Source organism: Lissotriton helveticus, chromosome 1_1 (assembly GCF_964261635.1).
Source record: "Lissotriton helveticus chromosome 1_1, aLisHel1.1, whole genome shotgun sequence".
Taxonomy (NCBI): Eukaryota; Metazoa; Chordata; class Amphibia; order Caudata; family Salamandridae; genus Lissotriton; species Lissotriton helveticus.
Genome location: NC_136057.1, coordinates 354,412,120 through 354,433,924, shown reverse-complemented (window position 1 = coordinate 354,433,924; position 21,805 = coordinate 354,412,120). Strand labels below are relative to the sequence as shown.

Here is a 21,805-nt window from a genome sequence, read left to right as displayed (position 1 = left end):
AGGGGCCTTTTATTTGCTTGTGGTTAGGCACTGATACAGGAGTAAGAGTTCATCCGTTTGGCAATATGATTTCCCTTGAGATGTGTTATACCATGATATGTTTACATGTTTTCCCAGGCTCCCATATATATTTTTTTGCTAAATAAGGGAATTACTAATTTCCTACAGGTCTCGCTCTCTATTCTTGTTTTGACATTGGTATGTGGTGCACGCGGCAGTGGCACACTAAGTTGTATTAAGCAAGGCTAATGCACTTCCATTGTATTCTCTCTTTTTCTCTTTTCTTGTCCTAGGTTTTGGTCAGGAGCAGCATAATGGCCCACCCTGACCTGTACTCTAGGTATACATTTTTAATTCACTATTCACGTGCACTTCACCATTGTTTTTATGTCCTGGTCCTGAAGAAGCGCCAACGACCTTAGTGGCGACGGAGGCGTGAAACATGTTGACCGTTTTTTGATACCTAGGCACAATGTGCCATTCTGGGCTATACTCTAAATTAGAGTTTTTTAATCTGCCAAGAGGGATGTAACATCATTATAACCTTTAGGAGGTTACCCCTTGCCAGTTTTTCATTCACTGTGCAGGCATTTATTGATACCCCTAACATTGGACCCACCCCTACCCCGCACACCCTCATGCACCATCCGGCATGCCTCAAAAGATCTCCGAAAAATCGACCCTTCGGGGGACCCGTTGGGAATTGCAGCGCCGGCCCAACGAGGAGCACAGCCCGATGATGAAGCATGACACCCCCTGGGGTGTGTGAGGGCAACAAGAGGCAAGACTAGTCCTTCCCTTGTTTGTTGGGTCCGCCCTACTTAGGACTCCCTTTCTCTCCACCTTTTCCTATCACAAAGCCTTTGGATCATTTGACCCGGCCTTTTGGAACAGTGTCCTGTTTTTGATGCAATAATACCTGAGGCCATGGGACACTGGTGGGAATCAAAACTACCCAAGATGAGTAACAGCCCAGTAACCACTGATTGCCCCAGGACCCAGAGAATACACTTCACATTCTTATGCCAGGGTATAACGGGCGTGCAAGTCTCTGGCCAATGAGAAAGGCAGACCTGGCTTAAGTATTGGCTTAAAGTTATGGCCACTGATTTAAAGATTCGGGTAGGTAGGAAAGCACATATGCAGCCTTGCACAACAGATGTACTTTTTTTTATGTACCATGGACATAGGAATGGGGATTCTATTTAAAAAGCCAGTCAAAGTTGGCATGAGGATAAGCCTCTAGCCGCAGACCTTTATATCTCTGAAAAAAGAGGGAAGGGCTTAGGCAGTCAGCTGCATGCCAGGCAGGTCGGACGTGCAACTGCCTCTGTCCCACCTCACCTGACCTTCCAGATTCTCTGTCCTACCAGAAAGCAGATCACTGCAGGCCAAGCCACCTGCGGATTGACAGAGTGAGCTACATGTGGTCTGGTGGCTGCGTTGCAGATTTTGAAACTTGGGGAACCAGGTTTTAATCCTGGCTTAAACACTGGAAAGACAATTGTGTGCTTCTGGGCAAATAATCTCCCTACCTTGTACCTAAAAAGAATGTAAACATGAGACATGTAATTCTAAATCTGTGAAATATAACGCAGTTCAAAAATGTAAATCCCCATTTGATATGCAAAGTGTTCTATAATCTCACACAGCGATATATATACACACACACACCACCCCCTCCACCCCCTACCACCCCAAAAAAAACCACTGCAGGTGTGTTTCAGAAATGACAAGTGGCCCCATGTCCCAAGGGTGACTTGCAGCCGTTCTGGGCTTGCTACCAGCACTCAGCATTCTGGGACTTGTAGGCCCGTGGGTAGAGTCAGACTATGAATCTGTAAATCCTAGCACGTGTAACGCTACTGGCTGAACAGCGAGGTCTGACTGAAATCCACACTGCTGACACGGGGGTCACAGGACGTCTACGACGTTCACAGGCGCTCATCACCGACGCGGTTCTGAAGTCCTATCTGCTGTATCCCTGGACATGGAGCCGGGCTGCGGCCCGTCGGCAGCGGATTCTTGGCGGTGGGCCCATCTGCGGCCTGCGCTGTTAGCACCTCGACTGCGGCCGAGAGCAATCGATAGCCCGTCATAGGATCCCAGGTACCGGCGCCCGGAGTCCGCCCTGCCGCTGCCTGGCCCGGAGCAGCTCCTGGGGGAGGGGCGGAAGGTTCATCAGCCCACTCTGGGCCTACTTTAGTTTGGTCAAGGAGCCAAGAGCTTAGAGCGGACCAGTCATGTTTACCTCGCGCGTGTCTTCCAAGACACGATGCTGCCGGGCCGGGATACGCACTGCTAAATACTCCTGTGACCGGTCTGCTAATTAATGACGGTGATTTTACCCTCTCTCAAAGTGGCAAGGAAGCACGGCGCTGCCGTCATTCACATCACACCATTGTGCAACATTCCGTCCATCATCTTGTGTGTTTTCTCATTCACATCTAGCGCTCTGAAGAAACCGTGTAACACCGTAGCGCTTTATAGAACTCTGTACATAAATAAAATAAACCTATGCTGCTCTTTGAAGCTATTCATCGGGGTTACGGCCCCCAGAACCAAGACAAGATGCTGGTGGCTGGTATAAACATGTTTAATGAGTAACACTCCCTTTTTAACTCCAAAGCAAATTCTCTGAATGTGTCACCATTTACGAGGACTGAGATTTCAAGTAACTTTTGCGCCCAACGTGAAAATGTGGGTATTTATTAAAAGTGTAATTGCTTTCGAACTGCTATGCACAATTGTTTTCCCTTGTGATATATTATCATGAGGTTAACTTTCGTTTTTTATATCTACATACCAAGTTAAAATACTTACTCAAGTAACAGATTACTATGGGCCATTAGTTTCTCTGGTCACAGATTACTATGGTAGAATAGTTGATGATAGATTGCTTATGTCACGTTTTCCCAAGAAAACGTAGATTTTCAATGGTGATAGTCTGCTTTCCTTAGAGATAAATTGCCACGTGTTACTAATATGGGATTGCTTTTGTTTGTTATAGATTGTCATGTCAAAATACTATCCATAGTGATACATTATCATGTGGATTATTTTATTTGATGATTTGCCAGTGTGATCACTCTCCTCCACAGAAAATTATTTAGGGCAATTGCTCTCCCTGGCCACAAATTAAAGTGGTTCTATACTCTTTTTTCCTCAAAGATTACAATTGCTGCATTAAAGATTACTATCCCTGGTGGTAGCCTACCACGATTCATTAATTTCCTTGAAGAGAGATCAAAATAGGTGATATCTCTGCTCGGCGGTACATTAGCATGAGGGACTTTTTACTTTGTGACAGATTCTTGCACGAGAGTACTTTCCCTAGTGATAGGTCAGCAACGGAGATTACTTTCCATGCTCACAAATTACTATGGGATAATACGTCCCCATTACTTTCCCTATTATTAATTTACTAGGAGTAAAAACGTTCCCTAGTGATAGATTATTACGGGCACATGCTTTCCCTAGAAGTAGATTAACATTGAGATTATCTTCTCTCCAAATAGTTTTATATGGGAAGTTGCTTTTCCTATTAATCTAGCATCATGAGGATTACAACTGCTAGTGATAGATTACCGTTTTAGATTCCATACCTAAGTAGTCAATTGTCACATACTATTACTTTCCCTGAGAAACTTTACTGCAGATTTGGCAGATGGAGGACTATTTTTCCAACTGTCTGATTATGATGTGTAATTACGAGCCTAAGAGTAATAATATATTACTATGGTGATTACTGTCATTAATACTACGTTTTTTGCTTAGTTATGGATTTGTCTCATTTGCCACATAACCCATCCTCTGCTGCATAATTTGAAGCTTTTACCTGCAAAAAATAGTTTCTAGCTCAAGCGGATCAAAAGTTACGAAAAACTTCACAAAGGTTGAATAGTCGCGTTTCAGTTGCATATTGCTGTATTTGGGTGTTAAACTAGTAGTAGTAGTAAGGTGAAAGCTTTGTCTACTGTTAATGTATGCATAATTGGTAGCGACAATTGCTTTTCTTATTACAAGATGATCAACTGTGGTTACTTTCCATAATCATAGATTGCATTAGGAAATTATTTTTTCCAGCAATGGATTAACACTTTGCTTACTTTCCTTTGTAATAGATTAATATGGATGATATTTTTCCCTAACATTTGCTAATTTTAGGTTATTGTAGATTACATTTCCAAGTCACAGATTATCAACCGTGTTTACTTTCTCTGTGACAAATTACTATGGGGGTGACAGGTGACTGCCACAGCTGACTGACAGCTTCTGGAGATAACTGATGGCAGACAGACACGCCTGAGTATTAGTCTCTGCATAAAACAGCAGAGGCATTGCTGACTGAGAGCCTTAGCACAAAGGAGAGTGAGGGTAAACACTCCTGACAGGTGATGGATACACCTGACTGACTGACATTCCATGCACACAAAGAGCTCGGTGACCGCCACACCTAACAGCCTCTGCACAGATGAGACAGGTTCTACACACACCTGACACGTGAGAAACATACCTGACTTGCATCCCCTGCCTATGAACTGCTGCTGCACACAAGAGCCTCCTTTTCACTTCTTGAATTGCACAAGAAGACGAAGACTTGGCTTTTCGAGTAGTTCCACTAGGCCCTAGGTGTGGCTAGACTCATACCTGCTCAGCGCCAAGATACCCTCCCGGGTGAAAGCGCGCTCTACATATCTGCATAACATAACCTAACATAACATATAACGAGTCTGGTGACAGCCACGCCTACTGGTGAGCAGAGGACAGGTACAACTACCACCCCTGCTCGTAATAGGTCAAGAACAGCCATATCTCACTGAAAGACCCCACACAGAAGACAGGTGACAAAGACTCCTAATTGACAGCTACAGGCATGAGACACTTTAAAGACATGCATGACTGACACCTCCTGCCCATGAGAGGGTTACAGGCACATTGCTGTCAACCTCTACTCATAAGAGACGAGTAAATGACACATCATAGACAGTCCATGCACAAGAGCGATCATTCACACTCACCTGACAACAAAGACCTATGGCAGAAACATCTGCCTTACAGGCCTCGTACGAGACAGCTAACAAATACAGCTCCTGTCTAGCAATGACAGATCACCAACATATACGACTGACAGACCTGCACACAAGGCATATACATCCTACACACAATGCAATTTTCCAGTGAAATTGTCGTCTGCATTAAACGGTACTAACCAGAGCAATTTATCATCACATAAAGTAATCCATGTGATAATGTATCACTATGGAAAGTATTTTGACGTGATAATCTATAACCAACGAGAATAGTCACACATGGTAGTTTATCGCCATAGAAGGCCGTGAACCATGGTAGACTATCACCAAGGAAAGCCACCTCTTTTTAGGATAATGTGACGTAGTAATCTATCATCAACTATTCAACCATAGTAATTGGCGACCATAGAAAATAGTGGCCCAAAGTAATCTGTACGTGAGAAAGTAAAACAGATTTCATGAAGCTTGCGGAGGATCCCATAATCTTTCTCGTAGGACAGCCCTGCAAGGCCCATGTTCTTTGTAGTATAGCTCAAACAAGCAGTTGCAATGCAATAGGTCTCGCATGTGCGAGAGTTTAAGCTATTGGCATTGTAAATGACAATGCCTTTTATTTATCTGTTTTGATAATTAACACATAAATCAAAAGACATTGTCATTTACAATGGCAATGGCTCAAACTTTCGTAAAATCGAGACCTATTTCATTTCAACGAAGCGGCCGCCATTGTCCCGAGCTGCTTGGAAAATGAAAACATGCATGGCGGTCTGAATGTTGCAGTAAAGCATGTTGTGCCTGCAGTAGGAGAAACTCATTAAAAAAATAGTCCTTACAGACTAAATAAAACACACTGTGTAACAACAGAAGTAAAAGGGCCAGTATCCATGGGAGGTTACAAATGAAGACAAGGCAGTACTAAAGAGGACTAACAAGCCTATTAAATCATAAGGAAGCATTTACAAAGGACAATGACAAGCCAATTAAAAATATGGGCGGAGAGTGGGCGGGACTTCAAGTTCATACACAAAAACAGAATTCCTCGCAGGGCAGCTGTGATTCAAACTTTTGCAACTTTACGCAATCTGTGCATATTACAGCCCAACCAGCCCTTTGGTCTGGCGCTGCTAAAGTCATACCTTGGCACAGCCTGACCCTGATTCAGACACAGACCCAGACTCACTCAATGTAAAGCCTAACACTGGAAACTGTCAGAGGCACACCCCGACCAGCACCCTCCTCCGACTCTAAAGTAACATGTCCTGGCACAGCCAGGTCCCTGAACTAAGCGAACTCTGACACAGCCTCACTTGTGGCACCAGTTTATACTTCTACTGTGTGACCCTGAGCAGTTAGTCACTCGTACAGGGCAAGACTTTGCAGGCCTGGAGCACCATGGCACAAACTGTAACCTTGTAATTGAAGGCGCTGGCACAGCAGGATTCTAGCAGTTTCAGCCCGACACAACCGAACTGTGTACGAAGCAAATATTGGCAACAGTTAGTCTGTCACAGCTGCAATCCTGAGACATTCACCTCAGTAATACGCGTCTCAGGCACAAATAAAGCCGAGAGCACATTAATTTCCGACCCTGCAACAGCCTTGTACTTGATTTTGTTTCACTCCAGCAAAGCGGACCCTGGAGCAACCTGAGCGAACTTCCTTGTACTACCAGACTTGGTATAGCCTAAGCAGTTCCCTGGACAGCAGAGTGGCTGCCCTGGCACTTTCCATCAGCAAGGGCACAGCAGCAGGCATACCAGGACTTTTGGAGAGGAAATGTATAAAGGGAGTAACTAGCTTTCATGTTCCTTTGCACCTGATGTCCTGGGACAGCAGAGCTAAACGACAGCACCAGCCGCTGATACTGCCCAGGATCCAGACAGAGAGCTTACCAACAGGAGTCAGACCCCAGAATGATGTACCACGCACATACAACAGCTGACAGCCACACCTGACTGCACCTGCTCGTGTTAAAAGAGTAGGAGAAAACCTACTGGGAGCCCAACACATGAGATGGGTTGGTATAGCTGCTTTTATTGTGTTTTTCAGCATTTACTCTATCAGATGTTGTATTTCCACCTCTCCTCGCCGGATATACAGCAGTGCATAATACAATCAGCTCCTTTCTGGGACATCTTATCCGTTGTTACACCCTCTGATATGTTATTTTAGCCCTTGCTCTGCATTCAGCTCGACACGTGTGTCTGTAGCACAGACTAAGAATGAACTTGTAACTTGGGGTCTACCTGTCAAGAAATCTGGGGTTTGGTGAGCCTGCTGTTACTCCAGACTCTAGGCCCCTGGTCGCATAGGGGTGGATACCTGCAGCTGCCTTACATAGCCCTTGGTCCTATGTATTAGTTTATACTACGAGTCACATCTGGTTGTCCCCTGCCCAGGGGTTTTCCATCTGTGGAGTTTTAAATTCTCATAGTGGTGCCACCTTTCCTAGGCCCATTCACTTGGTAAACCTCATATGGACCATTTCCCCATTCATGTCCCAGCAGATTAGCTGTTCTTCTTTACCGTGTTCGATTTTGGGCATACCGGATTGTCATCCCCACAACAAGAGCGAGCCAGCCAGCCAGCCAGTTGTGACACACCTGAAGAACAACCCTGCAAATGGTTGACAGGTGCCAGCCACCCAGGAATAACACAACCGAGAGTTACAAGGCGTTGCTCACTGACTGGCCCCACTTATTGGAAAAGACAAACCTGTCTGATGGATATGCAGGTGGGGAACAGGTGAAAGTCACAATATGGACAGTCCCTATTTGTAAAGGACAACTGTCAAATACACATGACGGCCCATGGGCATGAGAAATGGGCCACAGGTATATTCCCAACAGTTCTTGTACATGGAAGATGAGTAAGAGTCCCCGTTCTCTCTCCCCTGACACAGAGCTCATTGCAGACAGGAGCGTGACGGCGCTTGCTGCTCTGCTACTTTTAAATTTGTCTAAAACTGTTTATTTTGTATTGTTTTTAGGTCGCTTGACCCTCGCTCTACTCAGCCCCTTACCTGCACAATAATTGTGTCCCTGCACCGCCGCTTGGCGGGTTGGTTCTCGGGGTGGCGGACATCTTGCTCTGGGGTGAGTGCCCATTCCATCGGACAGCGCTGCATTGCGCATGCGCCAGCGGGGGAACGCGTATTTAACGCGAGTCCCCGTTCTCTCTCCCCTGACACAGAGCTCATTGCAGACAGGAGCGTGACGGCGCTTGCTGCTCTGCTACTTTTAAATTTGTCTAAAACTGTTTATTTTGTATTGTTTTTAGGTCGCTTGACCCTCGTTCTACTCAGCCCCTTACCTGCACAATAATTGTGTCCCTGCACCGCCGCTTGGCGGGTTGGTTCTCGGGGTGGCGGACATCTTGCTCTGGGGTGAGTGCCCATTCCATCGGACAGCGCTGCATTGCGCATGCGCCAGCGGGGGAACGCGTATTTAACGCGAGTCCCCGTTCTCTCTCCCCTGACACAGAGCTCATTGCAGACAGGAGCGTGACGGCGCTTGCTGCTCTGCTACTTTTAAATTTGTCTAAAACTGTTTATTTTGTATTGTTTTTAGGTCGCTTGACCCTCGTTCTACTCAGCCCCTTACCTGCACAATAATTGTGTCCCTGCACCGCCGCTTGGCGGGTTGGTTCTCGGGGTGGCGGACATCTTGCTCTGGGGTGAGTGCCCATTCCATCGGACAGCGCTGCATTGCGCATGCGCCAGCGGGGGAACGCGTATTTAACGCGAGTCCCCGTTCTCTCTCCCCTGACACAGAGCTCATTGCAGACAGGAGCGTGACGGCGCTTGCTGCTCTGCTACTTTTAAATTTGTCTAAAACTGTTTATTTTGTATTGTTTTTAGGTCGCTTGACCCTCGTTCTACTCAGCCCCTTACCTGCACAATAATTGTGTCCCTGCACCGCCGCTTGGCGGGTTGGTTCTCGGGGTGGCGGACATCTTGCTCTGGGGTGAGTGCCCATTCCATCGGACAGCGCTGCATTGCGCATGCGCCAGCGGGGGAACGCGTATTTAACGCGAGTCCCCGTTCTCTCTCCCCTGACACAGAGCTCATTGCAGACAGGAGCGTGACGGCGCTTGCTGCTCTGCTACTTTTAAATTTGTCTAAAACTGTTTATTTTGTATTGTTTTTAGGTCGCTTGACCCTCGTTCTACTCAGCCCCTTACCTGCACAATAATTGTGTCCCTGCACCGCCGCTTGGCGGGTTGGTTCTCGGGGTGGCGGACATCTTGCTCTGGGGTGAGTGCCCATTCCATCGGACAGCGCTGCATTGCGCATGCGCCAGCGGGGGAACGCGTATTTAACGCGAGTCCCCGTTCTCTCTCCCCTGACACAGAGCTCATTGCAGACAGGAGCGTGACGGCGCTTGCTGCTCTGCTACTTTTAAATTTGTCTAAAACTGTTTATTTTGTATTGTTTTTAGGTCGCTTGACCCTCGTTCTACTCAGCCCCTTACCTGCACAATAATTGTGTCCCTGCACCGCCGCTTGGCGGGTTGGTTCTCGGGGTGGCGGACATCTTGCTCTGGGGTGAGTGCCCATTCCATCGGACAGCGCTGCATTGCGCATGCGCCAGCGGGGGAACGCGTATTTAACGCGAGTCCCCGTTCTCTCTCCCCTGACACAGAGCTCATTGCAGACAGGAGCGTGACGGCGCTTGCTGCTCTGCTACTTTTAAATTTGTCTAAAACTGTTTATTTTGTATTGTTTTTAGGTCGCTTGACCCTCGTTCTACTCAGCCCCTTACCTGCACAATAATTGTGTCCCTGCACCGCCGCTTGGCGGGTTGGTTCTCGGGGTGGCGGACATCTTGCTCTGGGGTGAGTGCCCATTCCATCGGACAGCGCTGCATTGCGCATGCGCCAGCGGGGGAACGCGTATTTAACGCGAGTCCCCGTTCTCTCTCCCCTGACACAGAGCTCATTGCAGACAGGAGCGTGACGGCGCTTGCTGCTCTGCTACTTTTAAATTTGTCTAAAACTGTTTATTTTGTATTGTTTTTAGGTCGCTTGACCCTCGTTCTACTCAGCCCCTTACCTGCACAATAATTGTGTCCCTGCACCGCCGCTTGGCGGGTTGGTTCTCGGGGTGGCGGACATCTTGCTCTGGGGTGAGTGCCCATTCCATCGGACAGCGCTGCATTGCGCATGCGCCAGCGGGGGAACGCGTATTTAACGCGAGTCCCCGTTCTCTCTCCCCTGACACAGAGCTCATTGCAGACAGGAGCGTGACGGCGCTTGCTGCTCTGCTACTTTTAAATTTGTCTAAAACTGTTTATTTTGTATTGTTTTTAGGTCGCTTGACCCTCGTTCTACTCAGCCCCTTACCTGCACAATAATTGTGTCCCTGCACCGCCGCTTGGCGGGTTGGTTCTCGGGGTGGCGGACATCTTGCTCTGGGGTGAGTGCCCATTCCATCGGACAGCGCTGCATTGCGCATGCGCCAGCGGGGGAACGCGTATTTAACGCGAGTCCCCGTTCTCTCTCCCCTGACACAGAGCTCATTGCAGACAGGAGCGTGACGGCGCTTGCTGCTCTGCTACTTTTAAATTTGTCTAAAACTGTTTATTTTGTATTGTTTTTAGGTCGCTTGACCCTCGTTCTACTCAGCCCCTTACCTGCACAATAATTGTGTCCCTGCACCGCCGCTTGGCGGGTTGGTTCTCGGGGTGGCGGACATCTTGCTCTGGGGTGAGTGCCCATTCCATCGGACAGCGCTGCATTGCGCATGCGCCAGCGGGGGAACGCGTATTTAACGCGAGTCCCCGTTCTCTCTCCCCTGACACAGAGCTCATTGCAGACAGGAGCGTGACGGCGCTTGCTGCTCTGCTACTTTTAAATTTGTCTAAAACTGTTTATTTTGTATTGTTTTTAGGTCGCTTGACCCTCGTTCTACTCAGCCCCTTACCTGCACAATAATTGTGTCCCTGCACCGCCGCTTGGCGGGTTGGTTCTCGGGGTGGCGGACATCTTGCTCTGGGGTGAGTGCCCATTCCATCGGACAGCGCTGCATTGCGCATGCGCCAGCGGGGGAACGCGTATTTAACGCGAGTCCCCGTTCTCTCTCCCCTGACACAGAGCTCATTGCAGACAGGAGCGTGACGGCGCTTGCTGCTCTGCTACTTTTAAATTTGTCTAAAACTGTTTATTTTGTATTGTTTTTAGGTCGCTTGACCCTCGTTCTACTCAGCCCCTTACCTGCACAATAATTGTGTCCCTGCACCGCCGCTTGGCGGGTTGGTTCTCGGGGTGGCGGACATCTTGCTCTGGGGTGAGTGCCCATTCCATCGGACAGCGCTGCATTGCGCATGCGCCAGCGGGGGAACGCGTATTTAACGCGAGTCCCCGTTCTCTCTCCCCTGACACAGAGCTCATTGCAGACAGGAGCGTGACGGCGCTTGCTGCTCTGCTACTTTTAAATTTGTCTAAAACTGTTTATTTTGTATTGTTTTTAGGTCGCTTGACCCTCGTTCTACTCAGCCCCTTACCTGCACAATAATTGTGTCCCTGCACCGCCGCTTGGCGGGTTGGTTCTCGGGGTGGCGGACATCTTGCTCTGGGGTGAGTGCCCATTCCATCGGACAGCGCTGCATTGCGCATGCGCCAGCGGGGGAACGCGTATTTAACGCGAGTCCCCGTTCTCTCTCCCCTGACACAGAGCTCATTGCAGACAGGAGCGTGACGGCGCTTGCTGCTCTGCTACTTTTAAATTTGTCTAAAACTGTTTATTTTGTATTGTTTTTAGGTCGCTTGACCCTCGTTCTACTCAGCCCCTTACCTGCACAATAATTGTGTCCCTGCACCGCCGCTTGGCGGGTTGGTTCTCGGGGTGGCGGACATCTTGCTCTGGGGTGAGTGCCCATTCCATCGGACAGCGCTGCATTGCGCATGCGCCAGCGGGGGAACGCGTATTTAACGCGAGTCCCCGTTCTCTCTCCCCTGACACAGAGCTCATTGCAGACAGGAGCGTGACGGCGCTTGCTGCTCTGCTACTTTTAAATTTGTCTAAAACTGTTTATTTTGTATTGTTTTTAGGTCGCTTGACCCTCGTTCTACTCAGCCCCTTACCTGCACAATAATTGTGTCCCTGCACCGCCGCTTGGCGGGTTGGTTCTCGGGGTGGCGGACATCTTGCTCTGGGGTGAGTGCCCATTCCATCGGACAGCGCTGCATTGCGCATGCGCCAGCGGGGGAACGCGTATTTAACGCGAGTCCCCGTTCTCTCTCCCCTGACACAGAGCTCATTGCAGACAGGAGCGTGACGGCGCTTGCTGCTCTGCTACTTTTAAATTTGTCTAAAACTGTTTATTTTGTATTGTTTTTAGGTCGCTTGACCCTCGTTCTACTCAGCCCCTTACCTGCACAATAATTGTGTCCCTGCACCGCCGCTTGGCGGGTTGGTTCTCGGGGTGGCGGACATCTTGCTCTGGGGTGAGTGCCCATTCCATCGGACAGCGCTGCATTGCGCATGCGCCAGCGGGGGAACGCGTATTTAACGCGAGTCCCCGTTCTCTCTCCCCTGACACAGAGCTCATTGCAGACAGGAGCGTGACGGCGCTTGCTGCTCTGCTACTTTTAAATTTGTCTAAAACTGTTTATTTTGTATTGTTTTTAGGTCGCTTGACCCTCGTTCTACTCAGCCCCTTACCTGCACAATAATTGTGTCCCTGCACCGCCGCTTGGCGGGTTGGTTCTCGGGGTGGCGGACATCTTGCTCTGGGGTGAGTGCCCATTCCATCGGACAGCGCTGCATTGCGCATGCGCCAGCGGGGGAACGCGTATTTAACGCGAGTCCCCGTTCTCTCTCCCCTGACACAGAGCTCATTGCAGACAGGAGCGTGACGGCGCTTGCTGCTCTGCTACTTTTAAATTTGTCTAAAACTGTTTATTTTGTATTGTTTTTAGGTCGCTTGACCCTCGTTCTACTCAGCCCCTTACCTGCACAATAATTGTGTCCCTGCACCGCCGCTTGGCGGGTTGGTTCTCGGGGTGGCGGACATCTTGCTCTGGGGTGAGTGCCCATTCCATCGGACAGCGCTGCATTGCGCATGCGCCAGCGGGGGAACGCGTATTTAACGCGAGTCCCCGTTCTCTCTCCCCTGACACAGAGCTCATTGCAGACAGGAGCGTGACGGCGCTTGCTGCTCTGCTACTTTTAAATTTGTCTAAAACTGTTTATTTTGTATTGTTTTTAGGTCGCTTGACCCTCGTTCTACTCAGCCCCTTACCTGCACAATAATTGTGTCCCTGCACCGCCGCTTGGCGGGTTGGTTCTCGGGGTGGCGGACATCTTGCTCTGGGGTGAGTGCCCATTCCATCGGACAGCGCTGCATTGCGCATGCGCCAGCGGGGGAACGCGTATTTAATGCTCCTCCCCTAGCGCAGCGGGATCGCGCAGCGGGCGTGTCCTCGCGTGGCCGGAGTCGTGCCAGAGTCCTGCCCGTCTGCGCCCGTCCGCGCTAAGGACGCGCTGGACGTGGCGGGCTCTGGGCGGCCCTCGTCTATCCAACACTGTTGCCATGCTTACTTATTCCAGGGAGCGCTTGTATTCCATCGGCAAGGTGAGCGGTCAGTGCACTCTACAGCCTGTCCATCCTTTATGCGGCCCTTACCGCTGTCCCTGTAATGGTCTAGCGCTTGATCCACCGCTGCTTCTCTCTCGGCTTCTTCCCTCTGCCGCTCGGCGTAATAGGGGGCTACCGCCTTTTCTGCGGATTCTGAATCTTAATGTCAGGTCGATTCTTAGACACCAACAGAATGTGTACGACCTGATTGAAAATGAAGCCCCGGATATTTTGACATTAACCGAAACATGGCTTCAGGAAGCCGACACTGCCATTCCCAATCTAGTCTGCCCTCTCGGCTACTCCATGTATACTGCGAATAGGCTATCTAGAGGTGGGGGTATAGCTCTGATAGTGAGATCTAGTTTTCCCTGTGTGTGGACCATTCTTAAGATCGCTGGCTGTGAAAGCGCCTCGTTTAAAGTCTCTGTCAGCCCAGAATTTACATTCTCTGGGATGGTGGTGTATCGTCCGCCGGGCAGTGATGTAGCGTTCAGGAATGCTTTCCCGGACACTGTTGCCACCTTGGTCACTGCCTGTGCCAATTTTTCCATTCTGGGCGATCTAAATTTGCATTTTGATGGCCCATCCTGTCTGGCAGCGCGTAGTATTCTTACGGACTTAGAGGCCTTTCAACTTTCACAGCTGGTCTCCCAGCCCACTCATTCCGGGGGTCATATTCTTGACCCTTTTTTCACCAACTTGACCGAGGCTAAAGTCACGTCGGTGGCTCCTGTAGAGTGGTCTGACCATTCTTTGGTGTCCATCTACTGCCCTATGACTTCCAACGTTTCCACCACTCCAGCCAAGCAGGTACCCAGGAGACCCTGGAGTAAACTCAGGCTGGATGACTTTTACCATCTCCTGTCAGTGGAACCTTTGGGCCCATTTAACAACGTAGAGGAGGGATATGATCTCTTCTGCTCTTGGCTGATTAGGGCTCTGGATGTTTTGATACCTGTTGTAACCACGAAGATCAACCCTCGAGTGTCTAGCCCCTGGTATGACGACGCTTTGCGCGCTCTGAAGGGAGCCTGTAGACGGGCGGAGAGGGCCTGGCGGAAGACATATGGGGCTGAGCAAAAAGCTACTTATGTCGCGTCCGTCAAGCTCTATCACCGGGCCATTTGTCGTGCCCGAGCGGCATTTTATGCCGAGGAATTCCGGAACAGCACTAACCCATCGAAGGCTATCTTCAAGGCGGTGAAAGATCTTATGTCTAAGCGGCCTATTTCTACGGCTGAGAGTTCTGTCACACATTGTGAGTCCCTTGCTTCCTATTTCTTGGGTAAAGTCCAGTCTATTTATCGGACTTTCCCGAGTATGGGTATAGCACTGGGCAGCCCCAAGGGGACACCCTACCAGCCCGCTCTTCTCACTCTTCCCCCTCTCACCGTGGAAGGGTTTGATAAACTTGCTACGCAAGTTAAATCTGGGTCCCCATCCGATCCAGTGAGGCCTGCCCTCTTTCGGGATCAGACCTTTGTGGGACGTGTGGCTATACGCTCTCTTGTTAATCTCTCCTTAGAGACTGGGGTCGTTCCTACCAGCTGGAAACAGGCGGTGGTGTCTCCGATTATTAAAAAGCCATCTCTTGACCCGTCTAAGCCGGAAAGCTATCGCCCCATCTCGCTCCTGCCCTGGCCAGCTAAGTTGACAGAGGCCCATGTCAATCTGGCCCTGTCTGAACACTTAGCCCGGTCCAATGCCCTCGATCCCACACAGAATGGTTTCCGTGCTGGTCACAGCACGGAGACTGCTCTTCTGGTGATGGTGGAACATCTCCGTGCAAGGTTGGATGCTGGACAGACGTCGGCGCTGATTTTGTTAGATCTCAGCGCCGCATTCGATACTGTGTCGCACAGCATCCTCCTTGGGCGGCTCGAGGAGACTGGTATCGGTGGCCTGGCGCTGCAATGGTTCCGCTCCTTCCTAGACAACCGCTCCTTCTGTGTTGCCATCCCTCCGTTCAAGTCCGGGTTCCAGCCGCTGGCCATGGGGGTTCCACAGGGATCCTCGCTGAGTCCCACGTTGTTCAACCTCTACGTGAGACCGCTGGCTGATGTCGCAAGGCAGTGGGGCCTAACCATGGTCTCATACGCCGACGACACACAGCTAGCGGTTACTCTCAGCGGGGATGCGGAACAGGATGCCCCCAGGTTCCAGTCCGGTCTGAAGGCGGTGGCCAGCTGGCTGACAGGTAACTGTCTCCAGCTTAATGCCACAAAAACAGAGGTGATGGTTGTCGGGAAGGGAGTGGAGCTCTGGGGCGATCAGTGGTGGCCTTCGGAGCTTGGCCCCACTCCGACCCCAGTGCCGGAGGTGAAGAACCTTGGGGTCTGGCTTGACGCTGGTCTCACATTTATAGGGCACACCAAAAAAATCGCAGCCTGTTGCTTCGGTCTCCTTAGAGGGTTAAGGCCGGTGCTCAAGTTCTTTGATGCCCCGACTAGACAGCTTGTGGTCCAGGCAACCGTCATCTCTCGTCTGGACTATGCCAGCTCTCTGCTGGCGGGGGCTAACCAGGCTGAGTTAACACGCCTGCAGCGGGTGCAGAACGCCGCGGCGAGAGCCATTGTTGGACTTCCTAAGTTCTCCCAGGTGTCTCATGTCATCCGCTCCCTGCACTGGCTCCCGGTTAGGAAGCGTATCCTCTTCAAGGTCCTGTGTCTGACCTTTAAAATCCTTAGAGGCATAGGTCCTGAGATCTTGGCCAACTCTATTTCCTTCTATGTCCCTACCCGTAACCTTCGATCACAAGGTCAGGCCCTTGCTGTTGTCCCCAGATTTAGGCTCAGCCGGATGGGAGGCCGTTCGTTCAGGGTGAGAGCTGCGTCAATCTGGAACACCCTCCCTGTTGAAATTCGGCTGATAGAGGACTTGCTGTCGTTTCGTAGAGCTATAAAAACTTTCCTATTTTAGCCCCTCTGTTTTAGCACTTTTTGTAGCATTTTAGCCTTGTTGTGTTATGACTGCTCTGTGTCTCTGCGCCGGGATGCTCCTTCGCTGGAGTCGCTGCGCGCATAACAAATTGTTATAACATAACATAACATAACCTTGCTGACATCACCTGCACCTTAGAGAGTACTGGTAGATCTTGATAGAGGTGTATCACCTAGCAGGACCACACATTGTTATAGTGGAATTAGGGTTGCAGAGAAGTCATTCATTAGCAGGTCTCAGTTTGATTCCAAACCTAAACAAGCATTTGCAATACAATAGGTCTCACATTTACAAGAGTTTGAGCTACTGGCTTTGTAAATGACAATGCCTTTTATTTACGCCTTGTTTTTAGGTATTGTCATGTACAATGTCAATAGCTTAAACTCTAGCAAATGCGAGATCAAATGCATTGCAAATGCAGCACCCATGCTAGAAAAAATGTAAAAAGCGTTAGGAGAAAGGCTGTCCTGCCTGCAATAGTAGGCAGAACAAAGCTATTTGAGAAAATAGTGCTTGGAGTCTGTAATTAAAGCCTACCGAGTAACAACACGCGTAACAGGGGGTGTCGCCATGGGAGGTAACAAAATGAGACAAGGTGGTACTAAGGAGGGACTATTAGGCCTATTGACCAATGAACAGCCACAGTTTACAGTGGACAATGACACTAGCCAATGAAAAATATGGGCGGAGCGTCAAGTCCCTACCGGATTACAGCATACCTCGCAGAGCAGCGCATGCGCTGCCCGGCCTCGACTTAAAAAGTAATGCCGAACTCAGTTTCACTGAACAATGCAAAAGAAGTGGTGTGCTTGGTTCTAATGGTGCATTACTGTAAGGAATGAGAGTGATTTATGAACCAGTCATTCTCAGGAAGTGTCACAAGAATTTGGAACGGCTGCACTCTGGCCCTCCGTATGACCACAAGCCATCAATCCTACCTTCAAAAAAGTTCTCAAAGCTTTTCTCTTTCAAAAACTCTTGGCTTGAATACTTTTATTCCCATTTGCTCCTGAATTTTAACTATGTTGCATCTCAAATGTACTCCTGCATTGATTGTTGGTGAAACTGTACTCGTGTATAGCTTATCTTCCACTTCCTCTTGACTATCCACTCTTAATTCTTCCCAGGTTGTATCTCTATTGTACCCCTGCTGTAATTATTTGTTCTTGGACAGCACTCCGCTGCCTCTGGGCCATGTCTGCGCTGCATAAAATCACAAAAATAAATACATACATAAATAAATAAAGGTGTGACTCATTGCACTAGTTCACTGCTGTTAGATCACTACACAGCTCGACAGATGAATCCTACTGTTGATTATAGCTGGCTGCCCTTTGACGCCTTATACCCAGGGCTACAGGAATTATGTGGCAATGAGGATAACATTATGTAACTGGGTTGACAGAAGTACGTCGTACGGCAAAGCAAATTATGCAGCAGATCACATGTTAATTATAAAACACATCTTGGTACATTACTTAACTATTCTGACATTTTAGCACACGTTGACCCGAAAGGTACCCCTGCACTACATGAAATACAGAGGCTTCTCAAAAAAAGAAACGTACATACATTCAGCAGATCCTCCTGGAAATGTTACTCACCAACAATTAATACTTTTGTCTTACACGGAAGCAAAAAATGCCATTTTAATAACGCTGTACTTTCTATCGCCAAGAGTAGAAAAGATCGTGTCAAACAAACATACAGTGTCCCACTCAGCAGAATACAGGTCAACAAGTACCCAGTTCGTGTAGCAATGCATATTCCTCCACTGGGCTTTAACTGTGTGCGCCAGTGAGCACTAATAGCAGGGACTAAGAAAGCAGGAACCAGGAGGCGTCCCTGCCTCATACCTGGTGCCAGTAGCTCTTCCGGCGCTCAGTGTCCGAGCCCTGCGCTCCTTGCGCCAAACGTGCAAGTACAATAGAAATATAAAACTGCATTCTCTAAAACTGCATTCGGGTGCCTGCAGTTTTGTATTGGCTATTAATGCTGGGCTTATAACAACTTCAGCTCTCTTCAGTGTTGCACTGCTGGGTGATGCCCGGCGCGTTTGTTTACTGCGGAGAGGAGAGTGGCTCTTTCACGCCAATGAGGTCCTTCATTAGTCCACGAGAGCTGGATCCACCCCGATTTTCATGATAGGTCTGCATACATCGAGAAATCACATATAAATCTCCCACAGATCATACGTGTCATGGACCTCACCTCCCTGGACCAGCGATGGACCTCGCTGCTCTAAACAGACGTAAAACACGCACAGACTGTGTCTACCGATTAGCTATTATGATTGCAAAATATAAACCCAACAGTTTCACTGCAATCTAAAGCAAGAAGCAGCACAGTGAAATCCCAAGATTTTATTGTGGGGAAAGCAAAACTACAAGTCCCAACATGCACAGTAGTTCTGGCTCATAAATGCGGGCTGGGCTCGGCCCTGCAGTCAGACACCCCTGCAGTCTCGCGCACATGTACTCACCGCCAGCCGCTCGCGCACGGTCCTCGCGCACCTGTCGTCAACACCAAACCCTCGGCAGCAGGCGGAGTCCCGGGTTCAGCAGCCTCGGGGCGTGGCCGCTGCCCTCGGCGTCAGGAGCCCAGGCTCGGATCCCGGAAGTGTGCTTCGTGGCCAGCCCACCGCCATGGCCTTGGCGGTCACCTCCCAAACAAGGGCCAGACTGGAGGACGCGGGAGCCGTGAGACGGAGCAAAACAATCCGCGCTCAGACCCAGCCTCGCCAGAAGATGCTCGCCGCCGCCGTCTGACGTCCGGGGTGTGATGGAGCCGGCCGCCACGTCACTGTCTCCATAGCAACCCCGGATGAGGACCCATGCTCTCCTCCGGGACCAACAACCTGCGAGGAAACACCGAGAACAACGTGAGCAACTCCTGGGAACGGTGCTACTTTTTAAACAACAGTGTCGCCTTCCGTCATTGTATACCTAGCCATCCTGAGTGACGTCAACGACTCGAGACAGACTGCACACCATATGCGGCGCACACTACCACAACCTCAGTACAGAATGTTTATGTTCATATAAAACAATTACCCATGTATAGCAATATGTTTCATCACCTTGTGTTCAAGACGTTATATGTAACATTTAAACACAACGCACATAAGAGAAGCCCAAGGAAGGAATTCGCTAGGCACGAATATAAATATAGCACAATGGTTTTTGTGTGTGTACCTCTTAAAGCCCAGCCACTTCTCATTCACAAAAAAGTGTAAACAAACAGCCGTTCAACGACAACCCACAACGATAGAAGCGTTTAAAAAGAAAAGATGACCATACAACGTATCACAACTGTGCACAATATATACATATGCTAAAGTGCACAACATAATTACAAAGTATACCAGCGTAGCCCGCCATAACACAACATATAATATTACATATAACTGTATATTATGTTGAAAATCTAAGCAGATCAGAGAACACATCCTGGCATGGAATAGGACAACACATCACCCAGCACTCCACGATGCAGCATAACATAACACATAGCAAGGTCTAGGATAAAATAAAACATAACAGCAAGGCCCAGCTGAGCATAACATAACAGGCCTTTTAACCGTGGGCTTATCCAAGACCATTCCCCTTATGCCCCAAAGTGAGGGGATGGGGGCACTCCCCTATACAATGGAGTTCCTAAACTGGCAGAGGGTAATTTCTGCCGCCCAGACACACTTCCAGCTCAGTGCTCTGAGCTGGAAGTGTGTCTGGGCGGAAGCCTCAGACACTTCTGGGCCGAAGTGTGTCTGAGCCGGAAGTGTCTAGTGGGCGACATAGCCAGTAGTCACCCATCAGCAACAAACATTGGCATACCAATAGGTTTGGAATGCATTTGAAGTCCTGCCTTAACGTTAAAAAGCCCCACAATTAAAACATTGAAATCATTGCTTTATGTAGGATTCAGAGTATTTTTCAGCTGTCAAATAGTCCCTCAGCATTGCAATGCAAGCATTTCCTAGAAAATAGAATGATGTACCAACCAGCCCATAGCATGAGATAAGAAATACTCTTCTGTGTTGAGCCAAAACCCACTCTATATATGTTTAAAAGAATTGCTAACAATAGCTCTCGCTGACACCTGAGCTATCAAGAACGACCTAAACATGGATGGGATTCACCCACAATAAAGCCCATAGAGCTAAGGCAGAGTTTGTCCAGGAAGGCGCATAATCCAGGTCCTTCCTCAGGTTACCCCTCCTTTTTCAGCTAACCTGTCACTTTTACTGCCACTGCTGAGAACCTGGGAGTTGGCATGGAGCGAGACCTATAGAGGGCCACTGAACATTTTGTTAATGTAGACAAGAGAAAGACCTTAAATTACATATCACTAGACGTACACGCCATTGAGGGCACAGTGACCAACACCAGACTTCACTGTGCCACCCCCCTAAAATACCAACTAAACGGACTGCAGCCGCCACACACTACTGTTGTAAATGACTGCTTGAAGAAAGGAGACTATGGGACCTCTGTCTTTCGAAAACCCCGTTGGCTCTTCTTAAAAGCAGGAAAATAATGCAGAACCCTCTGCGTTACCTACAAATACATATAACATAACGTATATTTCTAGCGCGCACGTTCATCCAAGGGTATCTTGGCGCTGAATAACACGTGTTTATTCACATATCAGGCTCAGCATCCATGTCTATGGGATTCCCACAGATCCTGAGGTCTGCCAACAACATCCTCCTCTTTGCTACTCCCCCTTCTAAACCAGTTTCAACGAGCAAACCACAGACTCTGGATGGACAGATACACACTCTGGATCAGATCTTGAAAACCTTCCTTTTCACCATCCTAGGAGACCAAATACTACGTCGCCAAGACCTGAGCGGATGCATAGATCCTCAGACTTGCTTAATGAGCAACTCGTGTGGCAAGCAAGCCCTGTGCATCAAGACAAATCAACTGCAAGCCTGTACAATGTACAAACAGATACGACACGCAAACATTATGTACAAAACAGATATGACGTAAACAAATTGCTACGATGTAATACGCACGCCTTGATGTAACAAAGAGATAAACATAATGTAACAGACAGGCATGGCAGAATAAACAAGTCAAGGAGAAAGAGGAGGCCACACTATTGGATACAATTATGTTCAGAGTACACACTGCAAACATGGATAACTAAATAAACCAAAAGATTATGTATTATGTGCTTCAATGTGCATCAGATTTAATGGCTGCTCTCCTGACCAGCGATTGTATTGTTCCATCACTAAAAG

The 21,805-nt window shown here is 48.8% G+C and overlaps 1 protein-coding gene across 2 annotated transcripts in view; it reads right to left on the bottom strand.

Moving 5' to 3' along the window:
• The window catches only part of MICAL3 (microtubule associated monooxygenase, calponin and LIM domain containing 3), a 2,019,125-nt gene that overhangs the window by 1,862,108 nt on the left and 135,212 nt on the right, over nt 1-21,805 (bottom strand). Inside the window, exon 2 of one of the 2 annotated variants that reach the window (XM_078673602.1) lies at nt 19,037-19,411. The exons of the other annotated variant lie outside the window; for it this stretch is intronic. The gene's annotated coding sequence lies outside the window, so the exon portion shown is untranslated. The remainder of the gene's footprint in view (nt 1-19,036; nt 19,412-21,805) is intronic. 2 annotated transcript variants of the gene reach the window in all.